At 41.3% G+C, this 23316-nt stretch overlaps 1 protein-coding gene across 1 annotated transcript in view; it reads left to right on the top strand.

Moving 5' to 3' along the window:
- LOC127179791 (leucine-rich repeat and fibronectin type-III domain-containing protein 2) overlaps positions 1-23316 on the top strand; it is a 150342-nt gene that overhangs the window by 42197 nt on the left and 84829 nt on the right. The window contains exon 2 of the mRNA XM_051133513.1: positions 16551-16688. The gene's annotated coding sequence lies outside the window, so the exon portion shown is untranslated. The remainder of the gene's footprint in view (positions 1-16550; positions 16689-23316) is intronic.

Here is a 23316-nt window from a genome sequence, read left to right as displayed (position 1 = left end):
AACATTTCATAATTCATAACGGGGCACTTTAAAAATCACAGAGAAGCAGGTATTTAACAGAATTCTCAAAATCAAAGTGGAAATATTTCCAGGGTAATATTTTGGTGGTGTGTACATAAACACAGAGTGTTGTTTCCTTGTGACTGTCCGGATAACTGGAAGCTGTCTGATTATAAGTAAAGCTCGTCTTGACTTGCTGCCAGAGAAGGATGAAGTGAACATCAAAGCTTAAGCCAGACTGTGTCCAAGCAAGGCTTAGATCAGTCTCTCCATGCCTACCAATGCTCCAGGGTTCTTCGACTAATATGAAATGCAGAGACAAGGCCGACCCATAATACAGGCAGCCACCTAAGGCCCTGACATGTCTGGCGGGGACCACAAGATGGTTCATAATGAATGAGTAGATCATTACTTCCGACACAAAGATCTTCTTATTATAATATTTATATTTCTGCAGCCCATTTCATGATCTCATCCAGGGCCCACAAAATACTGGAAGAGACTCCAACATACAATCTGTTTGCAAAGTGTATGGAAAGAATTAGACTTTTTTTTTTTTTATTGGGCATTTAAAGCCATTGCATATTAGTTGATATACACATACCTATGACGGTATATCAGTTGAATTCTATATTAAATGTATTATATGTCAGTGTAGTTAATGTATTACGCTTATCTACTGTACACACATTCTGCAATCATAATTACTTTTTTAATACGTTTAGATATTTATTCAGATTAATCAGTCTTTTCACATATGCTGTTCATAATGTATAATATGATTTTACCATGGTTAAAAGGGGTTTCTGTTTTATTGTCAAACTTAAGAACACCCCAAAAGTAATTATGATGTAACTTCCACACCTCACTGTGACTTGCGAGTCACATTAGATGAGAGATTACATGAGAGTGTTTTAAATAAAACTGGAGTCACTGCATTCACCATTCTGTTTAGCTAATTCAAACATCCTGTTACATCTTGTTAAACTCACATCAACTATACATGTTTCTCGCAGTGCAAATTCCATTATTCAAAACGCATAATAAGAACTAGCAATATGTTCTCACTAGGGATGTGACGAGATCTCGTGGTCTCGCGAGATCTCGTGACGATATCCCCATGAAACATTTTGCAGTGTTTACAATAGAAATGCACTATTAATCCTTAAAATATTAAGATCTCGATTCAAACATCCATGCGATCTTATTCCTGAATGACAACGATTTAGCTATGACTATTAGGTCTGTTTCACATCGCCAGTGTCAGTGGAGCGTGAGAAGCACGTTTTGACGCTGCCCATATTAATGAATCAGAGGGTCTGGACGGGGTAAATGTGAACGCAGAAAGAGCAACACAAACAGTCAACCACATTATAATCATTATTTCTGTGTTACAGACATTTAAATAACAGAAGTACTGGGATAAACCTTTATAGTTTGGGTATAAACACTTGTTGTCTAAAGTAGCGATCAAAACGAAAATATCTTAACAATTGTATGTATAGGAACGCTTATCCTCTTCCGCCAGGAGGTGGCGACAACTGCTCGTTTAAAAAATTTAAAAAACAAGTATGTCATTGAATCATTCATTCAGATTTCAATAGTCAAACAAGTCTTGATGTAAGACACTGACTCCTTCATTGTTTTTTTTTTATTATTATTATTTTGTTTAAATAAACATAGGTTTTTAAAAGACTTAAGCATTGAACCGTTGGTCAGAACTACTAGTAAATTACATTATTTTGTTTAGTTTTCTAATCTTTTTTTCTCCAGAATCGTAAGAGAATCATGGTCTCCAATTTATTAAAAACAGCTGGGATTCTCAATTTATCCAGAATCGTGAAGCTCTTGTTTAAATGTTGTTTATTACTGCATATAATTCATTAAAATGGAAGTTTAATTTCATAAAGTTCAAAATGCAACTACATTTTTTTGCATTTTGTTTTCCCTATGTATTTCATCACTGAGGATTTCTTAAGAAAAGTTTAAAAATCTTGTCTTGTCTCGTTCTCGTGAACCCAGTCTTGTGTCTCGTCTCGTCTTGTTGGATAAGTGTCTCGTCACACTCCTAGTTCTTACAACTATGTTGTATTTATGTGTATTCAAGTCTATTCACAGGTTTTAATATAAATGCATACCTGAAGACTGGACAAAATGGCATGCACACAAGTACATTCACTCAGATAGTATTGCTGCTAATGCAGGAATTATGCACTCTCCACAAGTTAACAGTTTCTTTTTATCTGCTGATGTTTTTTTTTGTTTGTTTTTTTTCATGCACAACATCACAACTGTGAAATCAGAACAGGTTGGAAAACAACCATAAATTGCAGACTCAACAGGAGTGTGATTTTTATTTCAAGTGGTGCCTGGTTTTGGTTCATTTCCCACAGATCTACAACAAAAGAAACACTCACACGTACATCTGAAAATATGTGTCAGAAACAGATCAACAGAATATCATGTCAGTCTAGGTCTTCATTCTAGGTTTATGTGTAACCCTAGTGAAAAAAATAAATATACTAAAATGTTTTTGTAGTATACTACAAATGCATTTACATATTATGTACTTAATAAAATGACCTTGCAGTTGTACTTTTAGTATACTGAACTGGTATATTTGAAGTCTGCTAAACTAGAATAGCTAATTTTGTACTTAATGCATTTTAATATTGCAAAAGTAGTACTGAGGTCCAACTAAAGATATACTTAAGTATATTTGATTGTGCTAAAGTGGAACTATTACTATACTTTAGGTACACTTTAAAAATGTTGCATTTAAAGACCAGTATTATTTAAAGATCATATAATTCTCATCAGTGGTTACATTAAAACATATTTTAGGCTTAATATTAAGAAATGTGCATTGTGCAGAAGTAGTATTTTGAATACAAATTTCTGGCATGAAACCCTGGATGGCACAGTCTCATAAATTCAACTCAATCTGACATAATGACATTTTGGTTCTTTCCTGTATCGGTAGCAATGAGCTCGCTGCTCAACATTCAAAATATGATTAGTGATTGCTGTAGCAGTTGCAACGTGCTTCCCCAGCTCCACCTGTATAGATCTGCCACAGGGTAATTCATGTATATTATATGAATGGCACAACAATGGGCCTCAGGATCTCATCACGGCATCTCTGTGCATTCAAAATGCCATCAATAAAATGCACCTGTGTTCATTGTCCATAACATACACCTGCCCATACCATAATCCCACCGCCACAATGGGCCACTCGATCCACTCTGTTGACATCAGCAAACCGCTCACCCACACGACGCCATACACGCTGTCTGCCATCTGCCCTGTACAGTGAAAACCGGGATTCATCCGTGAAGAGAACACCTCTCCAAAGTGCCAGATGCCATCGAATGTGATCATTATGACAACAAACTGCAGTCCTGGTTGAGAGGTTGAGACCCAGATGAGGACGACGAGCATGCAGATGAGCTTCCCTGACACGGTTTCAGACAGTTTGTGCAGAAATTCTTTGATTATGCAAACCGATTGTTGCAGCAGCTGTCCGGGTGGCTGGTCTCAGACGATCTTGGAGGTGAAGATGCTGGATGTGTAGGTCCTGGGCTGGTGTGGTTACACGTGGTCTGTGGTTGTGAGGCCAGTTGAATGTACTGCCAAATTCTCTGAAACACCTTAGGAGACAGCTTATGGTAGAGAAATGAACAAATGAACACGGGCAACAGCTCTGGTGGACATTGCTGCAATCAGCATGCCAATTGCACGCTCCCTCAAAACTTGCGACATCTGAGGCATTGTGCTGTGTGATAAAACTGCACATTTTAGAGTGGCCTTTTATTGTGGCCAGCCTAAGGCACATCTGTGCAATAGCATCTTGATATGCCACACCTGCGAGGTGGATGGATTATCTTGGCAAAGGAGAAGTGCTCACTAACACAGATTTAGACAGATTTGTGAACAATACTTTTGTGTACATAGAAGAAGTCTTAGATCTTTGAGTTCAGCTCATGAAAAATGGGGGCAAAAACAAAAGTGTTGTGTTTATAATTTTGGTCAGTGTATAGATAGAATTAGGAAACACCACCAAGGTGTTCCCTTTACCCAGGTGTATAAATCAAGCAGCCATGCAGGCACAGAGTGGGGTCATTGAGTGCTGAGGCACATGGTGCATAAAAGTCACCAACGATTTGCTGATTCTATAGCTGAAGAGTTCCAAACTTCCACTGGCATTAATATCAGCACAAAAAAAGCTGTGTGGTGTGCACTTCATAGAATGGGTTTTCATGGCTGAGCAGCTGCATGCAGCCTTACATTTCCAAGTACTGTATAATTCCTAGTGTCAGATGAAGTTGTGTAAAGCACACTACCTCTGGACTTTGGAACAGATTAATCACACTTCTTTGTTGGAAGTCTGATGAGTGAGTCTGACTGCATTGTGCCAACTGTAAAGTTTGGTGGAAGAAGGATAAAGGCATGGGGCTGTTTTTCAGAGGTTGGGCTAGACCCCTGACTTCCAGTGAAGTAAAATCGTAATATTTCAACAACCAGCACCACTGTATTTTGGACAATGCTATGCATCCTACTTTGTGGGAAGAGTTTGAAGAAGGCCTTTTTTCTTTTTCTTCAAAACTGTGCCCCAGCAAAAAAAAAAAAAGGTCCATAAAGACATGGTTGGATGAGTTTGGTGTAAAAGATTTTGACTGGCCCACACAGTGACCTCAGCCCCAAGGAACACCTTTGAGATGAACTGGAAAGGAGATTGTGAACCAGGCCTTCTCATCCAATATCAGTGCCTGACCTCAAAAATTCCCACAGAAGCACTCCAAAATCTTGTGAAAAGCATTGAAAGAAGAGTGGAAGCTGTTATAGCTGCAAATGGAGTGGGGGGTAACTGAGCAAGGAAAACTGCGCTTTGAAAATGCCATTTTTGTGTTGTAGTGTGGATGGTGAAAACAGAGGATTTGAAAACAATGACGCATGTTTAGTCATGTTGTACCAATAGATTTCTATGTTTATACCGGTATTGTGCCTGTTTTGTGCTATTCACTTTCACACTGTTGTTAAAGATATGTCACTTTGCACACTCATAATATCACAGTCCTGCAAAGATGACAGAACATTTACTTTTTTGAGGCTTTTTGCATGCACAGTAAAGTGAATTTAATGTTTTCTGATGTTTCAGTGTGGATGAGAAACTTTTGGAAAACACTTAAAAACACTAGTGTGGACGGAGAGTGTTTTAAAACGAAAACGTACTCGGTTACTATCGTAACCTCGGTTCCCTGAGATACGGGAACGAGTACTGCGTCGCTAGACGCTATGGGAAAAGGTCCTTTTTTCCTTCTCGACTGAAGCCTTTTTTCATACACGCAGTGAAACTGCACGGCATTGGATCGTGCAGAGAAACGAAACGAACCAATGACTCAGCAGCGGTGCTGCACGAGCCTATGGCGAGAGAGCCCGCCGAAGCCCGCCAGAAGGGGCGGAGCCACTGGCTATATAAGCGGTCATCTCGCCATAGGAACCCAGGTTACTTCGACTGAAGCGACGACTAGGTCGTGCAGCGACATGGCATGGCATGTTACGCAGTACTCGTTCCCGTATCTCAGGGAACCGAGGTTACGATAGTAACCGAGTACGTTCCCTTTCGATACTACACTCGTACTGCGTCGCTAGACGCTATGGGAACCGTTCCATAAACGCCATGCCATGGAGAGAACGGCCAAACACATGTCAAGGCACCAGAGGGGCCTAAATATGACAAGTAAAAAACCCGGCCCAGCCGGAGGCCCTCCTCTTGTGACTACTTATGCAGAAGGACTCCCGCTTGTAAGGCGGGAATGTCTAGGCTATAGAACCTAGTAAAGGTGGACGGCGAGGCCCAGCCGGCCGCCGCACAAATTTCTGCAATAGACACACCGCTAGACCACGCCCAAGAAGAGGCGACGCCTCTAGTTGAGTGGGCACGTATTCCAACGGGACATTCCAGGCCCAGGGAGGAATAGGCTAGCGTGATAGCATCAACTATCCATCTAGAGAGTCTCTGCTTTGTGACCGGATGCCCTTTGCTGCGGCCACCAAAGCAGATAAAGAGCCGCTCCGACTGCCTAAAGGGGGCGGATCGCTCGATGTACATTCTCAATGCCCTGACCGGGCAGAGCAGGCTCAACTCCTGATCACCTTCTGAGGAAGGGAGCGCAGAAAGCGTAACAACCTGAGCCCTGAACGGAGTGGAGGGCACCTTAGGTACATACCCATGTCTTGGTTTCAGGATGACCTTGGAGTCTCCTGGCCCAAACTCAAGACAGGAGGGGCTTATGGAGAGTGCTTGCAGATCTCCCACACGTTTTACCGACACTAAGGCTAGCAGCAGGGCGGCCTTAAGCGTCAGGGGTTTAAGGTCCACCATTGTCAATGGTTCAAAGGGAGGGCCTTTCAGAGCCCTCAAGACGGTGGACAGATCCCAAGCAGGGATAGTGTGAGGACGAGAAGGATTCATCCTCCTGGACCCCTTCAAAAATTAAACAACCAAGTTGTTTTTGCCAATCGATCGGCCTGCTATCGGGGCGTGAAAAACCGCTATAGCAGCCACATAGACCTTGAGTGTGGACGGGGAGCGGCCCTTGTCCAACAGCTCTTGGAGGAAAGACAATATCACTGATATGTCACAGGAGGCTGGATCTTTTCCACGGGTAGAACACCAGGTGGAAAAGACAGACCACTTAAGGGCATAGAGGCGTCTTGTAGACGGAGCTCTAGCCTGGGAGATCGTGTTCAGGACGTTTTCTGGGAGGTACCCAGGATCCCGTCCAGACACCAGAGGTGCAGAGCCCACAGACCAGGCTGGGGGTGCCATATTGTTCCGTTCGCCTGAGAGAGGAGGTCCCGTCTCAGGGGATCGGCCAGGGGGCTGTGCAAAGCAGCTGGCACAGTTCTGAAAACCATGGTTGGTTCCTCCACAGAGGAGCCACCAGGAGGAGCCTGTGAGCCCGTTCCCTGACTCTCTTGAGAACCTGAGGGATCAAGGATGTCGGGGGAAAAGCATACAGAAGGAGGTTGGGCCAGTCGTGAGCCAACGCATCCCTGTCCTTGGAGAAATATGTCGGGCAATGAAAGTTGTCTTTTGAGGCAAAGAGGTCGACCTCTGCCTTGCCAAAGATCTCCCAGATTTTCTGAACCGTCTGTGGGTGAAGCATCCACTCTCCTGAGGGAACATTGCTTCGTGATAGCATATCCGCCCCTTGGTTCAGTCTGCCCGGTACATGAACCGCCCTCAGCGAGGCCAGGTTGAGCTGAGCCCATTCCAGAAGGCCCTTCACCAGTGTGAAGAGACGTCTGGAGGAAAGACCTCCTTGGCGATTTATGTAGGATACCACCGTCATGTTGTCCGATCAGACCAGCACGTGGTGTCCCTTCAGGTTTGGCAGGAATGAGTGGAGGGCATGACATACTGCCAGCATTTCCAGGCAGTTGATGTGAAACCCCTCTTCCGCTTTCGACTTACAGGCCGTAAGCCGGGCTGCCATCGCACAGCGCCCCCCAACCCTTGTTGGAGGCATCTGTCGTGACTACCTTCCTTCTGCAAACCGATCCCAAGGGCACGCCCCTCTCCATCCACCGTGGGTCTTTCCAGGGGACCAGGGCCCTTACGCAGGCCTGGTCCACCTTGACACGACAACGTCCGTGACGCCACGCATGAGGTGGAACTCGAGGTTTTAGCCAGCGCTGAAGGGGCCGCATGTGTAGCAGGCCCAATTCGAGCACCGGGGATGCAGAAGCCATAAGGCCTAGCATCCTCTGAAACTTCTTGAGGGGGTGGCGGGCTCTGATTTGGAACGAGCTCGCTAACTGTCGTATTGCCAGAGCTCGCTCCGGCACGACCATAGCCCTTGACCGAGTCGAGTCGAAAATTGCTCCCAGAAACGAGATTTGCCGGCTGGGACGCAACGCGCTCTTGGTCAAGTTGACCCTGAGTCCCAGGCACTCCAGGTGGCTGAGGAGAAGGGCTTTGTGAGATAGCAGCTCCGTCTCGGACTGGGCCAGAATGAGCCAGTCGTCGAGGTAGTTGAGGATGCGGATTCCCTTCTGTCTCAGAGGGACAATAGCCGCGTCCATGCACTTCGTAAACGTGCGGGGAGCCAGGGATAAGCCGAAGGGCAGGACCGTGTATTGATAAGCCACACCCTCGAAGGCGAATCTCAAGAATCGTCTGTGATGGGCGGCTATCTGGATGTGAAAGTACGCATCTTTTAGGTCCAGTGAAATAAACCAGTCCCCTGGGCGAATGTGCGAGAGGATCTGCTTTAAGTTTAGCATTTTGAACGGCCGTCTCATGAGGGCCCGATTCAAAAGCCTCAGATCGAGAATGGGTCTCAGACCTCCATCTCTTTTTGGGACGAGGAAGTAGCGGCTGTAAAAGCCTGACTCGCTCTGAGCTGGGTGGACCATCTCTATGGCGCCCTTCCCCAGCAATGTCAACACCTCTGAGCGTAGGACGTGCGCGTCCTTGCTCCTTACCGAGGTGGGGACCACGCCGCTGAAGCGCGGGGGCCTTCGAGCGAACTGGAGTGAATAGCCTTCCTTTATTATCCCCAGTATTATAGGTTCGGGTGGCTGAGATGAGGCACCCTTTGTATTTGGAAGAGGAAATTTGCTCTCTTTTTGAAAATGTTTGTGTTTTATTTTGTTCGCTATTACAGCGATAGGTTGTGTGGGCACAAGAAGGTTGGACCCAGTTTGTACAACAGATTTCACATAAAACACATCGACCTCGGCACCCAGCATTAAGCGAGGTGCTTGGAGGCTTAACAGAGGCCTTTTGGGGGGCGGTCCGGCTAGCGCGAGACTTTTCCCCCTCCTCTTCCTTTCGCCTGGATCAGGATGACGGCGGAGGCGCCGGGTCCAGTGCCAGCTTGGGTCGCGGCCCTTGACGCTTGGGGAAGGGGTAGCGTTTAGTCGAGCGGGACGGCAGTCTCGGCTCGGCCTTGGCTGGCTGGGCTGCGGCAGCAGCGGAAGCGGACGGCGCAGATCTCGCAGGCTGCTGGGGCGGTGCAGGCTTGGGCCGCCCAGGAGCAGTCGCAGAGCTCGAGCGTTTTGGCAGGAAGTGTCGCATGGCTTGGGACGTCTTCTGTGCTTCGGTAAACCGCTCAGCAAAACCCTCCACAGAAGGCCCGAACAGGCCCGTGGGAGAGATAGGAGCATCTAGGAAGGGGACCTTATCCGCGTCCTTGATCTCAGTAAGCGTGAGCCATAAGTGGCGCTCGAGCACAACCAGGCTTGCCATGGATCTGCCTATTGCCTGAGCGGTAGCTTTAGTAGCGCGCAGGGCCAGGTCCGTTGCGCTTCGTAACTCCGTCAGAGTGGCGGGGTCCAGGGCAGACTTGTCTGACTGCGCGAGAAGTTTCGCCTGGAACACTTGGAGGATCGCCATGGAGTGAAGCGCTGAGGCAGCCTGTCCGGCCGAGGTGTAGGCGCGTCCGGCGAGGGCCGAAGTCGTCCTACACGGCTTGGACGGATGAGAAGCTTTTGCCTTCCAGCCGATGGCAGTGGGCGGGCAGAGGTGGGCGGCCACTGATCCATCCAGGGGAGGTAGCTTCTCGTATCCCCTGTCTTCGGCGCCGTCGACAGAGGTGAGGGCGGAGGAAGACGAAGGGCGCAGGCGCGCAGAGTAGGGGGCGCGCCAGGATTTAGTGAGTTCCTCGTGAACTTCAGGGAGGAACGGAGAAGCTCGCTGTCGAGAGGCCTGGGGGGCGCCCCGGCAGGAACCACTCATCGAGGAGGCTGCGTGGGGGCTCCTCTGGGGGAGACCACTCCAGTCCCAGCTCGTCCACAGCTCTGGTCAGGACGCGGAAGAGCTCGGCGTCCATGCCAGTTCTTGTCCTGGAGTCGCTGGTATCAGCAGATGGCAGGGGGGGGCGGGATCATTGACAGAGCCCGATAACTCCTCAGCATCTGAAGCAGCCAATGACATGCTGTCCAGCAAGTCATCCTCGCTCCCGCCGAAGGAGACCATATCACTCGCGGCTGCCGAGGGACACAGGTCTGGGCGGGCGAAAAGCACAGGAGAACCCTCTCTCTGTGGAGAAGGCGAGGCACGCGGGGGCTGAGCCGACGTGAGCTCGTCTAACTCCGGGCGCTGAGATCCTCTGCCCCACTGTTTCTTCTTCACAGGCTCCTGTGAAGAAGGAAACGGGAGGGCGCGAGGTGCGGAATCGCGTTCTGAAAAGAACGCTATCCGCGAGCGCAGAGAGGAGAGACTCATATCCCCGCAATGGGGACATTCCGTCTCTTTAAGTGCAGCCTCCGCATGGGGAAGCCCCAAACAGGAGACGCACTCGCCGTGCGAGTCGGAAGCGAGCAAGGGAGCCTTGCACTTCCGGCAGAAACGGCGCGGCATTTGCTCTTTTAGTAGCTCTTTTAGCAGAAAAAAAGTCGCCGGATGGCGGCAGGGGAGCAGATGCAGCCGGCGTCGAGAGCGGTGAACAGCTGCTGAATACTCCGCTGCGGGTGCGTGTCAACGGCGAGGGCTTCTGTCTCGTAGCGCGAAGAGTCGTCGCTGAAGGAGAAGAAATCTGGGTTCCTATGGCGAGATGACCGCTTATATAGCCAGTGGCTCCGCCCCTTCTGGCGGGCTTCGGCGGGCTCTCTCGCCATAGGCTCGTGCAGCACCGCTGCCGAGTCATTGGTTCGTTTCATTTCTCTGCACGATCCAATGCCGTGCAGTTTCACTGCGTGTATGAAAAAAGGCTTCAGTCGAGAAGGAAAAAGGACCTTTTCCCATAGCGTCTAGCGACGCAGTACGAGTGTAGTATCGAAAGGGAACGTAATTTCCAAGTGTATCTGGATTAACGTACACATAGCCTCAGTAAGTGAGTTGTATAAAAATTGCTGTCTTCATTTGCAATGATTAAATTATTTCATGTTTCTATGAAAAATGATATGGCAAAATGTAAAATATTTACAAATTGCCATTGTGTTGGACGTTGCTTATATAAAACACTACAAGAGTAACAATGCATCCTGCAACATGACAAGACAACAAGTTACTGATGTGACAAATTAAAAAACAGTGTAAACAAAACTGTCAAATGGTCAAACAATGCAACCACATAATTGCTTATGTATACAGAGAAAAACAACAACAACAGACCACACCAACAAAACAGTAGAGAAAATTTGTTCAGTATGATTTACTTCATGTAAGAATGACGGATCATTGGTGGTTTCTTCTGAGCCCTTGGTGAAATGCCATGGCTTCCCCAGCATAATACGTATTGATTTTAGATGAATAGGTGAAGAGGTCACACAGTAAAGTAGTCAGGGGCAAGATAGACTGGGGGGAAAAATCCTGCCGATTGACTGTGAAGCAATGTCATACATGAAAAGGTTCTGTTTTAGGTTCTTCCTGTCATTATGTCAACAATGTACTGTACAAATACCTTTGAATACTAATGAGACAACTTTCCATATAATAGAGGATCTGGGTTTCTTCAAGCAAGAATATCACACAGCACAATACCGAAGACAAGGAAGAAACATCTCAGCTGGTGGCTAGCAAATTAGTCTAGAAAAAGCTGTTTTGCCAATCATATTGAAAGACCGATTCATTGGGGAATTGTTTGAATTATGGATTCTCAAAGAATTCCTCATCCCTGGGACAACTTACAAATTGGGCATTGACACTTGCTTTGTGGGTTTTTTGATTGCAGAGTGCATGAAAAAGAGAGAGAGAGAGAGAAAAAAACAGTCTGCCTTATCCTGTGAGATTGTACTGGTGCTTATTAAACATTCCCTGAAGGGTGCACGTTGTGGCAGATGTACAAGGTGTGTTGCTGAAGCATGTAATGTAAGCAGAATTTCCCTTAGTGCATTTTTTTTTTTTTTTTTTTTTTTTTTTAATTATTATTTATTGGAGTGATTAGGTTTCTGAATTAATTATTGTGATTAGTCATTTTCCAAAACAACACACAGGAGCTTAATTTTTAAGTCGTACCTATGCTTTTATAGTTTGATCTGGCTCTGAGATAAAATGTCACAGTTGAGGTACAATTTCAATCAGATTATAGATTATGCAGACAAGATTTGAGAAATGAAATCTGTTAGAACTAATCCAACAATATAACTGATCAGCTTACTCTCTGCCTCGCTGCATATGCAATATGGTTTGCGGTAAAGATGTTTTCAATGAAAAACAGGATGAAAGAGCGTCATTAGGACAAAATCATTTATAATCTTAAATATTATGAAAGCCTTTCTTAAAAATCCAATGTATCAAACTCAAATGTGTTTGTAAATAATGCATTGTGTTGACGTGAATGAGTCAGTAGGTCACTATGATAAAACATGTACAGCAATTGGCCTGTCTTGAAGGTCATCACTGTGTGAAGCATCATATCATAAAATTGGATCTCTGACCAAAAACTACTCCATCATCACTCATGAATATTTCAGACCCCCAACATAAGTTGGCTGTTTGAAAATTTTATTTTACAACTGTGTAAAGATATGCCTCAGAAATCATAAATATTTATGCCGTTTCTCTGCCTCAGTTATCTAAAATGATTCCCGGGTGTGGATGCTGTGTAGTATCACATCTCTGGGCAAAGCTTTGCCAGCAACATTAGTAATTACTATAATTAATTCTCTATGTTTGGCATCTGTGTATGTCACCTAATTAGCAGATGTGGTTCTATTCACTCATATTTCAATGGTTTGCAGTATGAAAAAAAGGACACATTAGCTTTAAAATAAGGCTCTTTTGACCCTCTCAACCTTGAAAGACAGCAACACATTTTTATATTTTCAAAGAACATATGCAAGATTGGTTCTTTTTTATCACCATATCCAGCTTTCAACTAAAAGTTGTGAAGGTGATGACAGAACGCATTTTGTGAGCATCTGCTCTCAAGTGACTGATGAAAGGTTCTGTCCTATATTGATAACTTCTTGGCCTGCCAATGCTGTGATGAGGGTTTCATTCCTCCACTTATCTCTTGTTCCTGACTTCAGAGAAATGTATGATGGTGAAACAATGAACAGTAGGGATTGTTTTAATGAAGTATCACTGTAATTGCTGCGTGAGAGACCAAGAGAACAACTTTAAATTCAGTTGAAATTCAGTGCACTATGTTTAATTGGCCATTAATAATGTTGAATATTGAAACTGCACTGTATGAAGAATTGGTTTTATCCAGTCTCTGAGAAAATGTGATTGCTAATACGCACCTCTATAGTTGCTGGCCTTTTTTTTTTTTTCTGGATAAAATTAACAAAATTTTGTTTAAAATTTTTGTCAGATACACATTTTGAGACTGAATATTTGCTACATATTTGCTAAAGTAATGCTTTTCAGGCATATTTTAGATGTGCCATCAAGGGAAAAAAAAGAAAAAAAAGAAAAAGAAAACACAAAGTAAGTTAGATTTCAATAGCATACTGTATGTGTATCAGTTGACTTGCTGTCTAGAAAAAGGGCCCGATTTACAGCTTGCACCAGCACAAACCCAATCTGGCATTAAAAACTACTGTCAGGATTTACTAAAGATGTGCTATGAAAAATTAGCTATGAAAAGGCATGGGTACAGTCATTTTTGTGGCTGACCTTATTGTATATGCATTTGTAAGCGTTTACCTTTCAAATGCAAAATATGGGAGTAAAAAATATGGGTGGAGAATATTTAAATGAATTAAGCAACATCAGCACCATTATTTACCACCACCAACAAAACAAAACAAAACAACAACAACAACCAACAGCAAAAAACATGTCTTAACCCCTTGTGCCTATGTTGTTAGTAGATTACATGAACCTTGTCTCTTCAATTCATTATGGAAATGTGCTGGCTACGTTCTTAATTCTGTGCATTGCCAGTAACTCACCTGCAGAACTTTCCACTCCCTTTGGCATTTTTATGGGGTTGCTGATTTGCCCTGTTTAGTACATTTGGCCCATAGAGTGGTGCAGATATGACATCAGTACCCGTTGGACTAATTTGGCACTGGTTTCTTTGAGAATTTCCTATGGGGTTTTATAATTCTATTTTATTTTATTTTTTATTTATTTATTTTGGTCAATTTATGAGCTAAATAATGCCTGTTGTAAAAATAACTTGATGATATTGTGACATTTTGTTCTACAACATAAACTGCATACTCCGATATCGAAAATCACGTTTTCAAAAATAAACATTTCAAAACTGCAGTTTACGTTGTAAAACAAAATGTCAAATTATTGCTAAATTATGTTTACCACATGCTTTATTTTACTCATAAATTGGGTAATTAGGTTGGACTGTTTTGACTTGGGGCACCTATCATACACCCATAAAAGCTAAAGACAACTTCAAACATCTTGGCAATCACCTACAAATACCTTTGCTGTCACATTTGGTTGCAGCAAAGGATGAGTTGAGACAGGATCTAAAAAGCAGCAAGCTTCTTTTTATCAACATACCAAAAATGAACAGTATACTCAGGAATCAAAATAGCTCTTAACATACAAACATAACAACCAAAACACAAACAAGAACAGACAACCAAGGATGCAAACAGGACTATATATACACTGGAGAACTAAGGAAACAAGATAACAAGCAACTCAGCTACAAACAGGTGTGCAACTTGAATCAGTAACCAATGCAAGAAACAAACAAACAGACAATCCAAACATAACCCTGACATTAGCAATGTGGTGGCAAGTTTTACACTTGCAAGCACCAATCACATTTTCTTTAGATAATATCAAAATGTAGTATTGATTAGTATACCGATACAACTGATTACAATTTCTGAGGCAAATCTTCACCTCATAGCAGCATACTGTAATTGTGGTTGACTTTCATCCCAGTGATAGATTGCACACCGTCTTATAGCATAAATCATATTGGCCTGCAGGTGTGTCCTTGATACTGTATCATATTTGGATGACACATTTTAGTGTTGTCTTATATTGTTTCATATGATAGAATTATCACATTAGTATTGAAAATTTCCCTTTGTTTGATGCTTTGTAATCTATCTCAACAACATTTTATATGACTCAGATGTACCCAAGTGCAACTAAAGGCAGTGTTTAAAGAGAAGAGGAATAAATCCTTTTTTTTTTTTTTTTTTTTTTTTTTTTGGCTTATCGTAGCAGCAGCATGTGATCAGAACATCAACATGTCATGGCTAATACCAAAATAGAATGTATTGTTCTTGACGTTTGTTGTAAGTTACAGTGAGCAAGAAAAACTGCGTCAATGAAACACATGACAGGATGGAACAGACTACAGCTTCAGATAGGCCTATGTGACAGTCAAAGCGACATTGATAGCAGCAGCATTATCACAAAAGTGTGAATCTCTAGATGGATAATAGTGTTGAATCCCTGAAGAGAAAGGCAGTGGCAGAATACTGACTTTCCTTGAACTAATATGAAAAATAGAGTAGTGTGATAAATGTTCCATGCCATAGAAAGACACAGATTTATATGCCGTATTGGTCATTAAATCTATCTATGTCTGTCTAGAATTTACTAAATCATGATCTTGCACTTACAAAAAGGGACTGAGGTGGTACCATGGTACAGTGACGGTGTCAGAGGGCAAAATTATATATTCCAAGGCACTGAATGATTAGCATATTCATATGCCATGACATTGAGCGATTACCATATTTATGTACCTATATATTAACATATGAATCCAAGGAAAATGTACTTCCAAGTCAAGTCATATTTATACACACTTGTAAAAATCATCAGTTATGAAACAAATTTAATTTCAGTAGAAAAACAGCTCTACAGTAGATCAATTAAATAATAACTGTATTATTATTAAAAAAACAAACGCACAAACAAAAAACAAGGTAACACTCTCTACAATAAGGTTCATTGGTTAACTACATTAGTTAACATGAACTGAAGAATTAACAATAATTTTACACCATTTATTAAGCTTTGTTAATGCTAATTTCAGCATTTACTAATGTGTTATTAGTATCATAAGTTGTTTGTTAACATTAGTTAATGAACTAACATGAACAAACAATGAACAACTGTATGTTTATTAACTAACATTTACTGCACTATTTATTAATGTTTGTTAATGTATTGTTGATTGTTTGTTCATGCTATTTAATACTAATGTTAACAAATGACACCTTGTTGTAAAGTGTTATCAAAAACAACTGTGTCAGTGTTTCAAAATGCATAATAATTCAATTTAGCTACTGTATAAGTAGCTCTACGGAAGACAGTAGTGTCAGGAGTGCCAATGGCGTCAGCTAAATTCACTGTTGATTTAATTTACTTCAATAATGGTGTCAATGTTACACAAAAGTTACTGTCATTATCCAGCACAATTCAGTAAATTTACCAACCATGGACAATGTCTTGCTGGTAGTGGTGCAAGTGACCAGAATAGCATACAGTCTGATGACTTGGGCCAGAGCAACCACCCCATAATACCTTAGCTTAGTGGTTTTGCATGTGCACACTCACATTTTGTTCTGAAAATGTCAAATCTAGTTTTTTACATACTTTGAGCTACCAAAACACATGTTCAGACAAATGTATTTTCTCTGTCTTGCAGGTGAACGAGTGACCCAATGAGGTGGAATACTACTTTAGCGGAGTGCTGGAAGAGAAGTCACCTTGCCCCAGTTCTCCGAGAGCACAGGGAAAGAGACAGACATCTCTGATTGTTTGTTGCCAGTAGGGAGACGGGAAGGTCAGTAAACAAACTAGACTGCATTTCTTCTGCTGCAGTGTGTCATTCTGCCTGATGTTCAACTCATGTCAGCACAGGAAGAGATGTTTGGATCCCAGCTTGATATATCAGCAAGTGACTGCTGTCAGTGTAAACACTGCCATTCAAAATGCCAGGCATGAAATGTCAATGAATACAGATTAAGATTTGGATTTTGGCTTCTTTCAGCAGGTCTGAAATCAAATTTTATTATAACAAAACTGTTGAATAATGATAATTAGACTAATGACTACATCTACTTTAAATGGATTTCCCCCCCTCTGAATACTGCGTAATGGACTGCACAATTAATAACATTTAAATTGAAATTGCAGTATGGAATAGTGTGATTGTTGTACCACAAAAAGTGTATTAAATGATTTATTTATTTATTTTTTTTTTCGGTTTATTCTTCAACATATTGTTTACTGCTTGTGAATGAAGAGGTAACGGTCTGTTCTGTCATCATGATATAGTGCTTTTAGCAGACTCAAAGCATCTATATTAGTTAAATTTATTTGGTGTGGCTATGACGTGTATTGTAAGATTCACTCTATTTTTATTAGTTTGAATGCAGTGAGAACTGCATTATTTTTTTCAGTCACTTTAAGCTTGGGGTCTGCTGAAAGAGGTTTGGGTTTTGTTATTTTACCCTTCAAGAATAACTCAGTATTTTGGGCAAAACATGATGCAATTTGGAGACAAAACACATCGCTTGCAAGTTTGTAGTTTTTGCACACCCTTTTAAACAAGGTTGCAGTTTCCATGTGGTTTATCTCATTTTACCCTTGATATCTAAGCAGCAGTAATATGATACATTTGTACTGCCTAAAAATGTTAAACTTGTCTTGCATACATCACTTGATTTACAACTGTAGGCAAAAAGATTAAAAAAAATAACAGATAAATAAAGGAGATAAGTCATATATATGCCCCAAGTCATATATGTATATATATATATTACTGAACAGGTTACAACTTTGAACACACGAGCACCAATGATGGTTTTAATGCTGCTATTATATAGAAGGACACAATTTATTTAATGGATAAGTGGAAGACCATGAGTATCAGCAGCAAAGAATTGCCATGAAAAACAAATATATTGATATGTGAATCAAAACTGGAAAAAAACAAACAAAAAACTAGGGGTGTAACAGTACGTGTATTTGTACTGAGCGGTTCATGAGATAAGCGATCATCCCTATGCCCTACCCCTTTCGAAGGGCAGAGCCTTTGGAGATTTTGGCGAGAGAAGCCACTCGGAATGCACTTGGCAAAGGAAGTGACATAATTTCTGCATTATCTTCAGCTTGCATGTTCCCGTGACAACGCAGCACGGTGTCTGTCAGCAGATGTATGTTTATTTGCAACCATTATGCTAACAACAATAAAAAGACATTTATGCCATTAAAAAAAGCAACATCTGCTGATGGACACTGTGCGTAATGTATGTTTGACAGTTAAATACAATTATTACAAGGCTTTTTAGAGTACTTCATTCTGTAGTGAATTTGCTTTTGCCAACCTAGGGAGGCAAAATTGAGAAGTGATGGGTATTGACATTATGATTCTTGGATTATGTGTCACTTAATGGAGAGGAAAGGAAAGAAAAGGAAAGGAAAGGATGTGTGGTCAAGTATGGTGTCCCATGCTTGGAATGTGTGCTCTGCATTCCACCTATCCAAGTACACACAGACACACACACACACACACACACCGTGAACACACACCGTTCACCCAGAGCAGTGGGCAGCCAATGCTGCGGTGGCCAGGGAGCAGTTGGGGAATTGATGCCTTGCTCAAGAGTCTTACCTTGGTCATGGTATTGAGAGTGGAGAGAGTGCTGATAATTCACACCCACCTACAATCCCTCTTGGACCTGAGACTCGAACCTTGGTCAATCTGCTTTGTCCCTCTAGGATGGTGACTCTAGGAGGTCGTGCTTCATCTGTTTTTGTCTTACTGGATGAAGACTCTGAACGTAGAGTATCTCTTTCCTCACATGCTGGAGGCTCAGAACGTGTTTGTAACTGTTGCTGGCTCAACAGCTGGAGACAGCATGGAATGTCTATGTCTCACTGGACGTGCCAAAGACTCAGAACTGTGTATCTGCTATTGGCTCACACTTGCAGGCCGGAGACTCAGACCTTGGTGATCTGTTTCTGTCTCTCTCCTTACAGGACCAAGACTCAGAACGAGTATATCTGTTATTGTCCCTTCCCTTACGGGACTCAGAACTTGGTGTTTCTGTTATTATCTCCTACCATGCGGGCCGCAGACTCCGAGAATGGTGGTGTTTCTGCTATCGTCTCTCTGGATGGGAGACTCAGAACTTTGGTTGATCAGTTAGTATTTCCTACCATGCAGGCCAGAGACTCAGTGTCTTTTGGAAAGGCATCTCTTTCCGATGAGGAGGAGATTGCAATTCGGCGCTTCTCTCTGTTTCCGTGCTGTGATTGCCTGTTTCCATGAGAGTAAGGGACATAGTGTGGTCCACCCTTCTTTCCTCCTGTGGAACTTATTTGCATAATCCAAACACACATTTAGAAAAGTGTCACTAAAGTTTTATTGGTGCATTTCTCACTTTCCAAAACCACAGCCAGAATACCTTTGGCAATGTTACAAACACATTAAGTCCAAACATGATGGAAAAATATCGAACTGTCTTGCATGTATTCATTTGTCCATTAGTAGCTGAGTTTGTGTAAGATGTTGCACTACAAATCACTGTCACTGGGAATACTCTTTTCTCTGAATAAGTATAAGATGGACGTGTTGTGGTTTGCATCAGTTTAAGGTTTGAAAACATAGTTATGAATGAATTTGCATGGACCTCTGTGATCTCTCTACATTTCCTCCACTGCTTTGTTTCCTCCACTATATATATATATATATATATATATATATATATATATATAATATACACACACACATATATATATATATATATATATATATACACACACATGTGTATATATATATATTATGTGAAATGTCCTAGATCTCACTCTGAACAGTGTTATATGCTTTAATTAAACAATCTGAATATGAAGCATAAAGTGTGTTGTTATTGTAGTTGTGTTATGTTTGTGAGTATCTTTAGAGTAAGCAGGCAAATTGGTTTTGAGTGTAATCTTAACTAATTTGGTTATACTTTATTACCTAATTTACTTGGACTTGATAGTCCAGTTTAGACATTGCAACTACATGTGAACTGATAGTCAGCAAAATGTTTGTTAGGGGGACATCAACATATATAGTGTTAGCAGACGGTCTACTAATACTCTAATGTCAGGCAGTTGCAAAGTTATTTATAGTTATAGTTATTTATAGTAAATCAGACATTGGTAATGTGCCAGTACACCATTACAGCCTACGTCAAAGGTCTGCCTTTGTGCCAGCAAAGTAATTTCTTTAGTGGGTTGGATAACAATATTACATTAAGTGCATTTTGTAAAAACAATGCACCATTTATTTTATAATTTTAAAAAGATGTATCCTGTGACATTCACATTCCACAATCCACATTTCAGTATGGGTGACCACAAATAAGCTCTTTAAAACAAAAACGAAACATACCTTCCCATTTAACACATACAAAGTGTGATATAGTGGTGTGTAATTTAGATTATATTATTTGTTGTTTAACAGTTATTTTTTGCAAATTCCAGATATTTATTTAGATTTTATTAGGTGTTGTTTTTTCGGAAACTCCAGCAAGGGTTAATAAAACATTTTACAATTGCAGTGGTTATTGGAACTAGGTTCTGATAGTATAAAGACGACTCACAACAGGAAGCAGTGGGCTTTAATTGCCTCCCAACAGATTGCTGCCTCACAGAGAAAGCGGGTTAATTGTGTGGGCTGGGAAAGCCATTTCATGACCTTTATCAAGCATTACCAAACACAACATTTCTGAAGCTTTAATGTTTACAGGTTTGTCTCCTATTGCGCATGAAATGAGTTGGCTAGCTTCCAAAATAAAAAGGCCAATCCTTCAAGACAACATTAATTTGTACACATACTGTAGTGTCACACAGGACATTTAAAAACAGCCCAGTCTCATTGGAAATGCATGCCTGTGGCGACATTCCTGCAAAATGATATTACATTGCTTCTTGCATGTTTCACAACAATTTCAAAGTTAAGTGTCCAGTGAATGTACTGGTACTAAAAACATGTTCAGTTGCAACCAAAATGATTGTGAATCTGGCAATGTTTTATTACCTTTATTGTTACAACTATTGTGTCATTCCAGGAGGAGAGGTTTTCACTTGCCTGATGACAAAATGGATGAAAGAACTTACACTGACTTACACTGAGTGTTTACATGCACAATTTTGCAACAATTTTCTTAGCAACAGTGTATACAATCACAAAAAAAAAAAATCATTCATCAATATGCCAAGACCACAGATAAACTGGAATGTTTCAAAATGCCAGATGTTAGTTTTTTTTTTTTTTTTTTTTTTTTGGTTATGGTATTTTCAAAATGTGCTATTATTGATTATTATCCCTTTTTTTGTTCAAATTAATATGCAGCTAACAGAACACTCTAATAATTGCTTAGCAACATACTAAAAACTGCTCATAACACAATACCAACAATTACTGTTGTGGTGGCTGGTTTCTGCAACACTTACAAACTGTTTTGATAATGCAGTATTATTAACAATGTAGTAAAATTAACAATGTCAGACAGTACCTTGCCAAGTGCTTTATCAGTTGTTTCTGACATGGTAAAATATGACTGTAAAGTACATTGAAACGATGGCTGATTGTCAGCCATCAGCTTAGCCAATCCCCCTCAGGAGACTGGCTGTTTCCAGACTGTATAAATGTTTAGCACTTCAGGTAAACCATTAGCTGGTGACCTGCCAGTAAACTGCCTACATGCCACATGCTGTCTGCTGACAGTCAGCCAGTATGTCAGTGTACTCCGAGGGTGGATGTCTGTCCACCACCTGACCACTGTCTCTGCTGCTGTACTCGGCCATCTGGCACTGCTCTCTCTCTTGAGACGGGATTAAGTGCACTCGCCTGTCACACAAATGACAACAGTTCCACTGCAAACTCCAAGAAACGAGTGTGAAAAACTGCTTAGTTAGAGTGCTAAGATTGATGTGTGTGTGTATGTGCCCACATACACTACTGAGTCCTTCAGCTTTTCACACAAGTAGCAAACTCCCTTGAGTGTCATTGGTTTTGCCATTTCTGTCCTTTGCCTCATGTGTAAGTTTTGCACATTATGTTTGTATCAGCATGTTTTAGTAAGTTAAATATTCATATTCATACATTTTAGTTACACAGATGATATTGCACCATATTGCAACTGAGCAGATATATTAATGTGCTATAGTGATGCAATTCCCTGAGAGTAATTGCAAATGCACATTTTATGTGTGTAAAATTAATCATTCTCTTCATATTTTCTTTTCTAAATTTTGGCTTAAATTTTGACATATTCGTGTTCCTTTTTTATTTCTCAAAAAGAGAAAATCACAAAATAGAGAGACAAAGAGTGAATAACATAAATGCTGATTAAAATAAACAAAATTAACACTTCATAATAAACATTGTAGAATGCAATTTAAAAATGTACAGTAGATAACACTGCTCATATTGTTATTCAGATTCTGTTTTGCTGTTTGTCGGAAAGAATATCTGCTCGTCAAAAATATGTTAGAACTGTCATATGTGACCGTGGACCATAAAACCATGTCATGTGTTTCTTGTTTTTTGTTTTTTTAATTGAGAAAATTGTTGGTTTGTTAGGATAGGACAATATTTGGCCGAGATACAACTATTTGAATATCTGGAATCTGAGGGTGCAAAAAATGTAAAATATTGAGAAAATCACCTTTGAACTTGATGAAATTAAGTTCTTAGCAATGCATATTACTAGTCAAAAATTACCCTTTGATATATTTACGGTACAGAATTTACAAAATATCTTCATGGAACATGATCTTTACTTAGTATCCTAATGATTTTTGGCATGAAAGCAAAATCGGCATACAGTGTATTTTTGGCTATTGCTACAAATATACCTGTGCTACTTGAGACTGGTTTTGTGGTCCAGGGTCACATATCATAATCCTTTAATGTGCATGTATGTCATTATTCAATGCATGATTATATTATTACAATATTTCATCATGCCTTGGTCAGAGATGCAGTTATAACGCCATAGGTCATGCTGAATTCTGGTCCATGGCAAAGCTCTTTTTCCATATTAGTCATTACAAATATCCCCAACACAGTTTCTCATGTTGCACCCTCAGGAGAGGTGCAGCAGTGTAGACCACGAGTCTCTCTACATTTAAATAAATGGGAATGGGAAATCCTGCATTATGAACATGACATTTGATGCAGTGATTAACACTGTATACAATAGCCACATCCTCACGCCAAAGTACAGTCCCTGTACAAAGATCAGATAGTAATCAGAATCAGATATTTACCTTGCTTTGAAATTTGGAAAGGATTACAACCATGATTAACAGCAGTTGGCGTCATCTACTGCTGTATATAAAGTTTTCTATGTGAATTGAAAAAAAAAAAAAAAGACTTCATAACGCATGAAGTGGAACAATGTGCTTACAGT

This window comes from Labeo rohita, chromosome 17 (genome assembly GCF_022985175.1).
Source record: "Labeo rohita strain BAU-BD-2019 chromosome 17, IGBB_LRoh.1.0, whole genome shotgun sequence".
Classification (NCBI taxonomy): domain Eukaryota; kingdom Metazoa; phylum Chordata; class Actinopteri; order Cypriniformes; family Cyprinidae; genus Labeo; species Labeo rohita.
The sequence above is the reverse complement of the archived record's forward strand: the minus strand, read 5'-3'. Positions and strand labels throughout refer to the sequence as shown.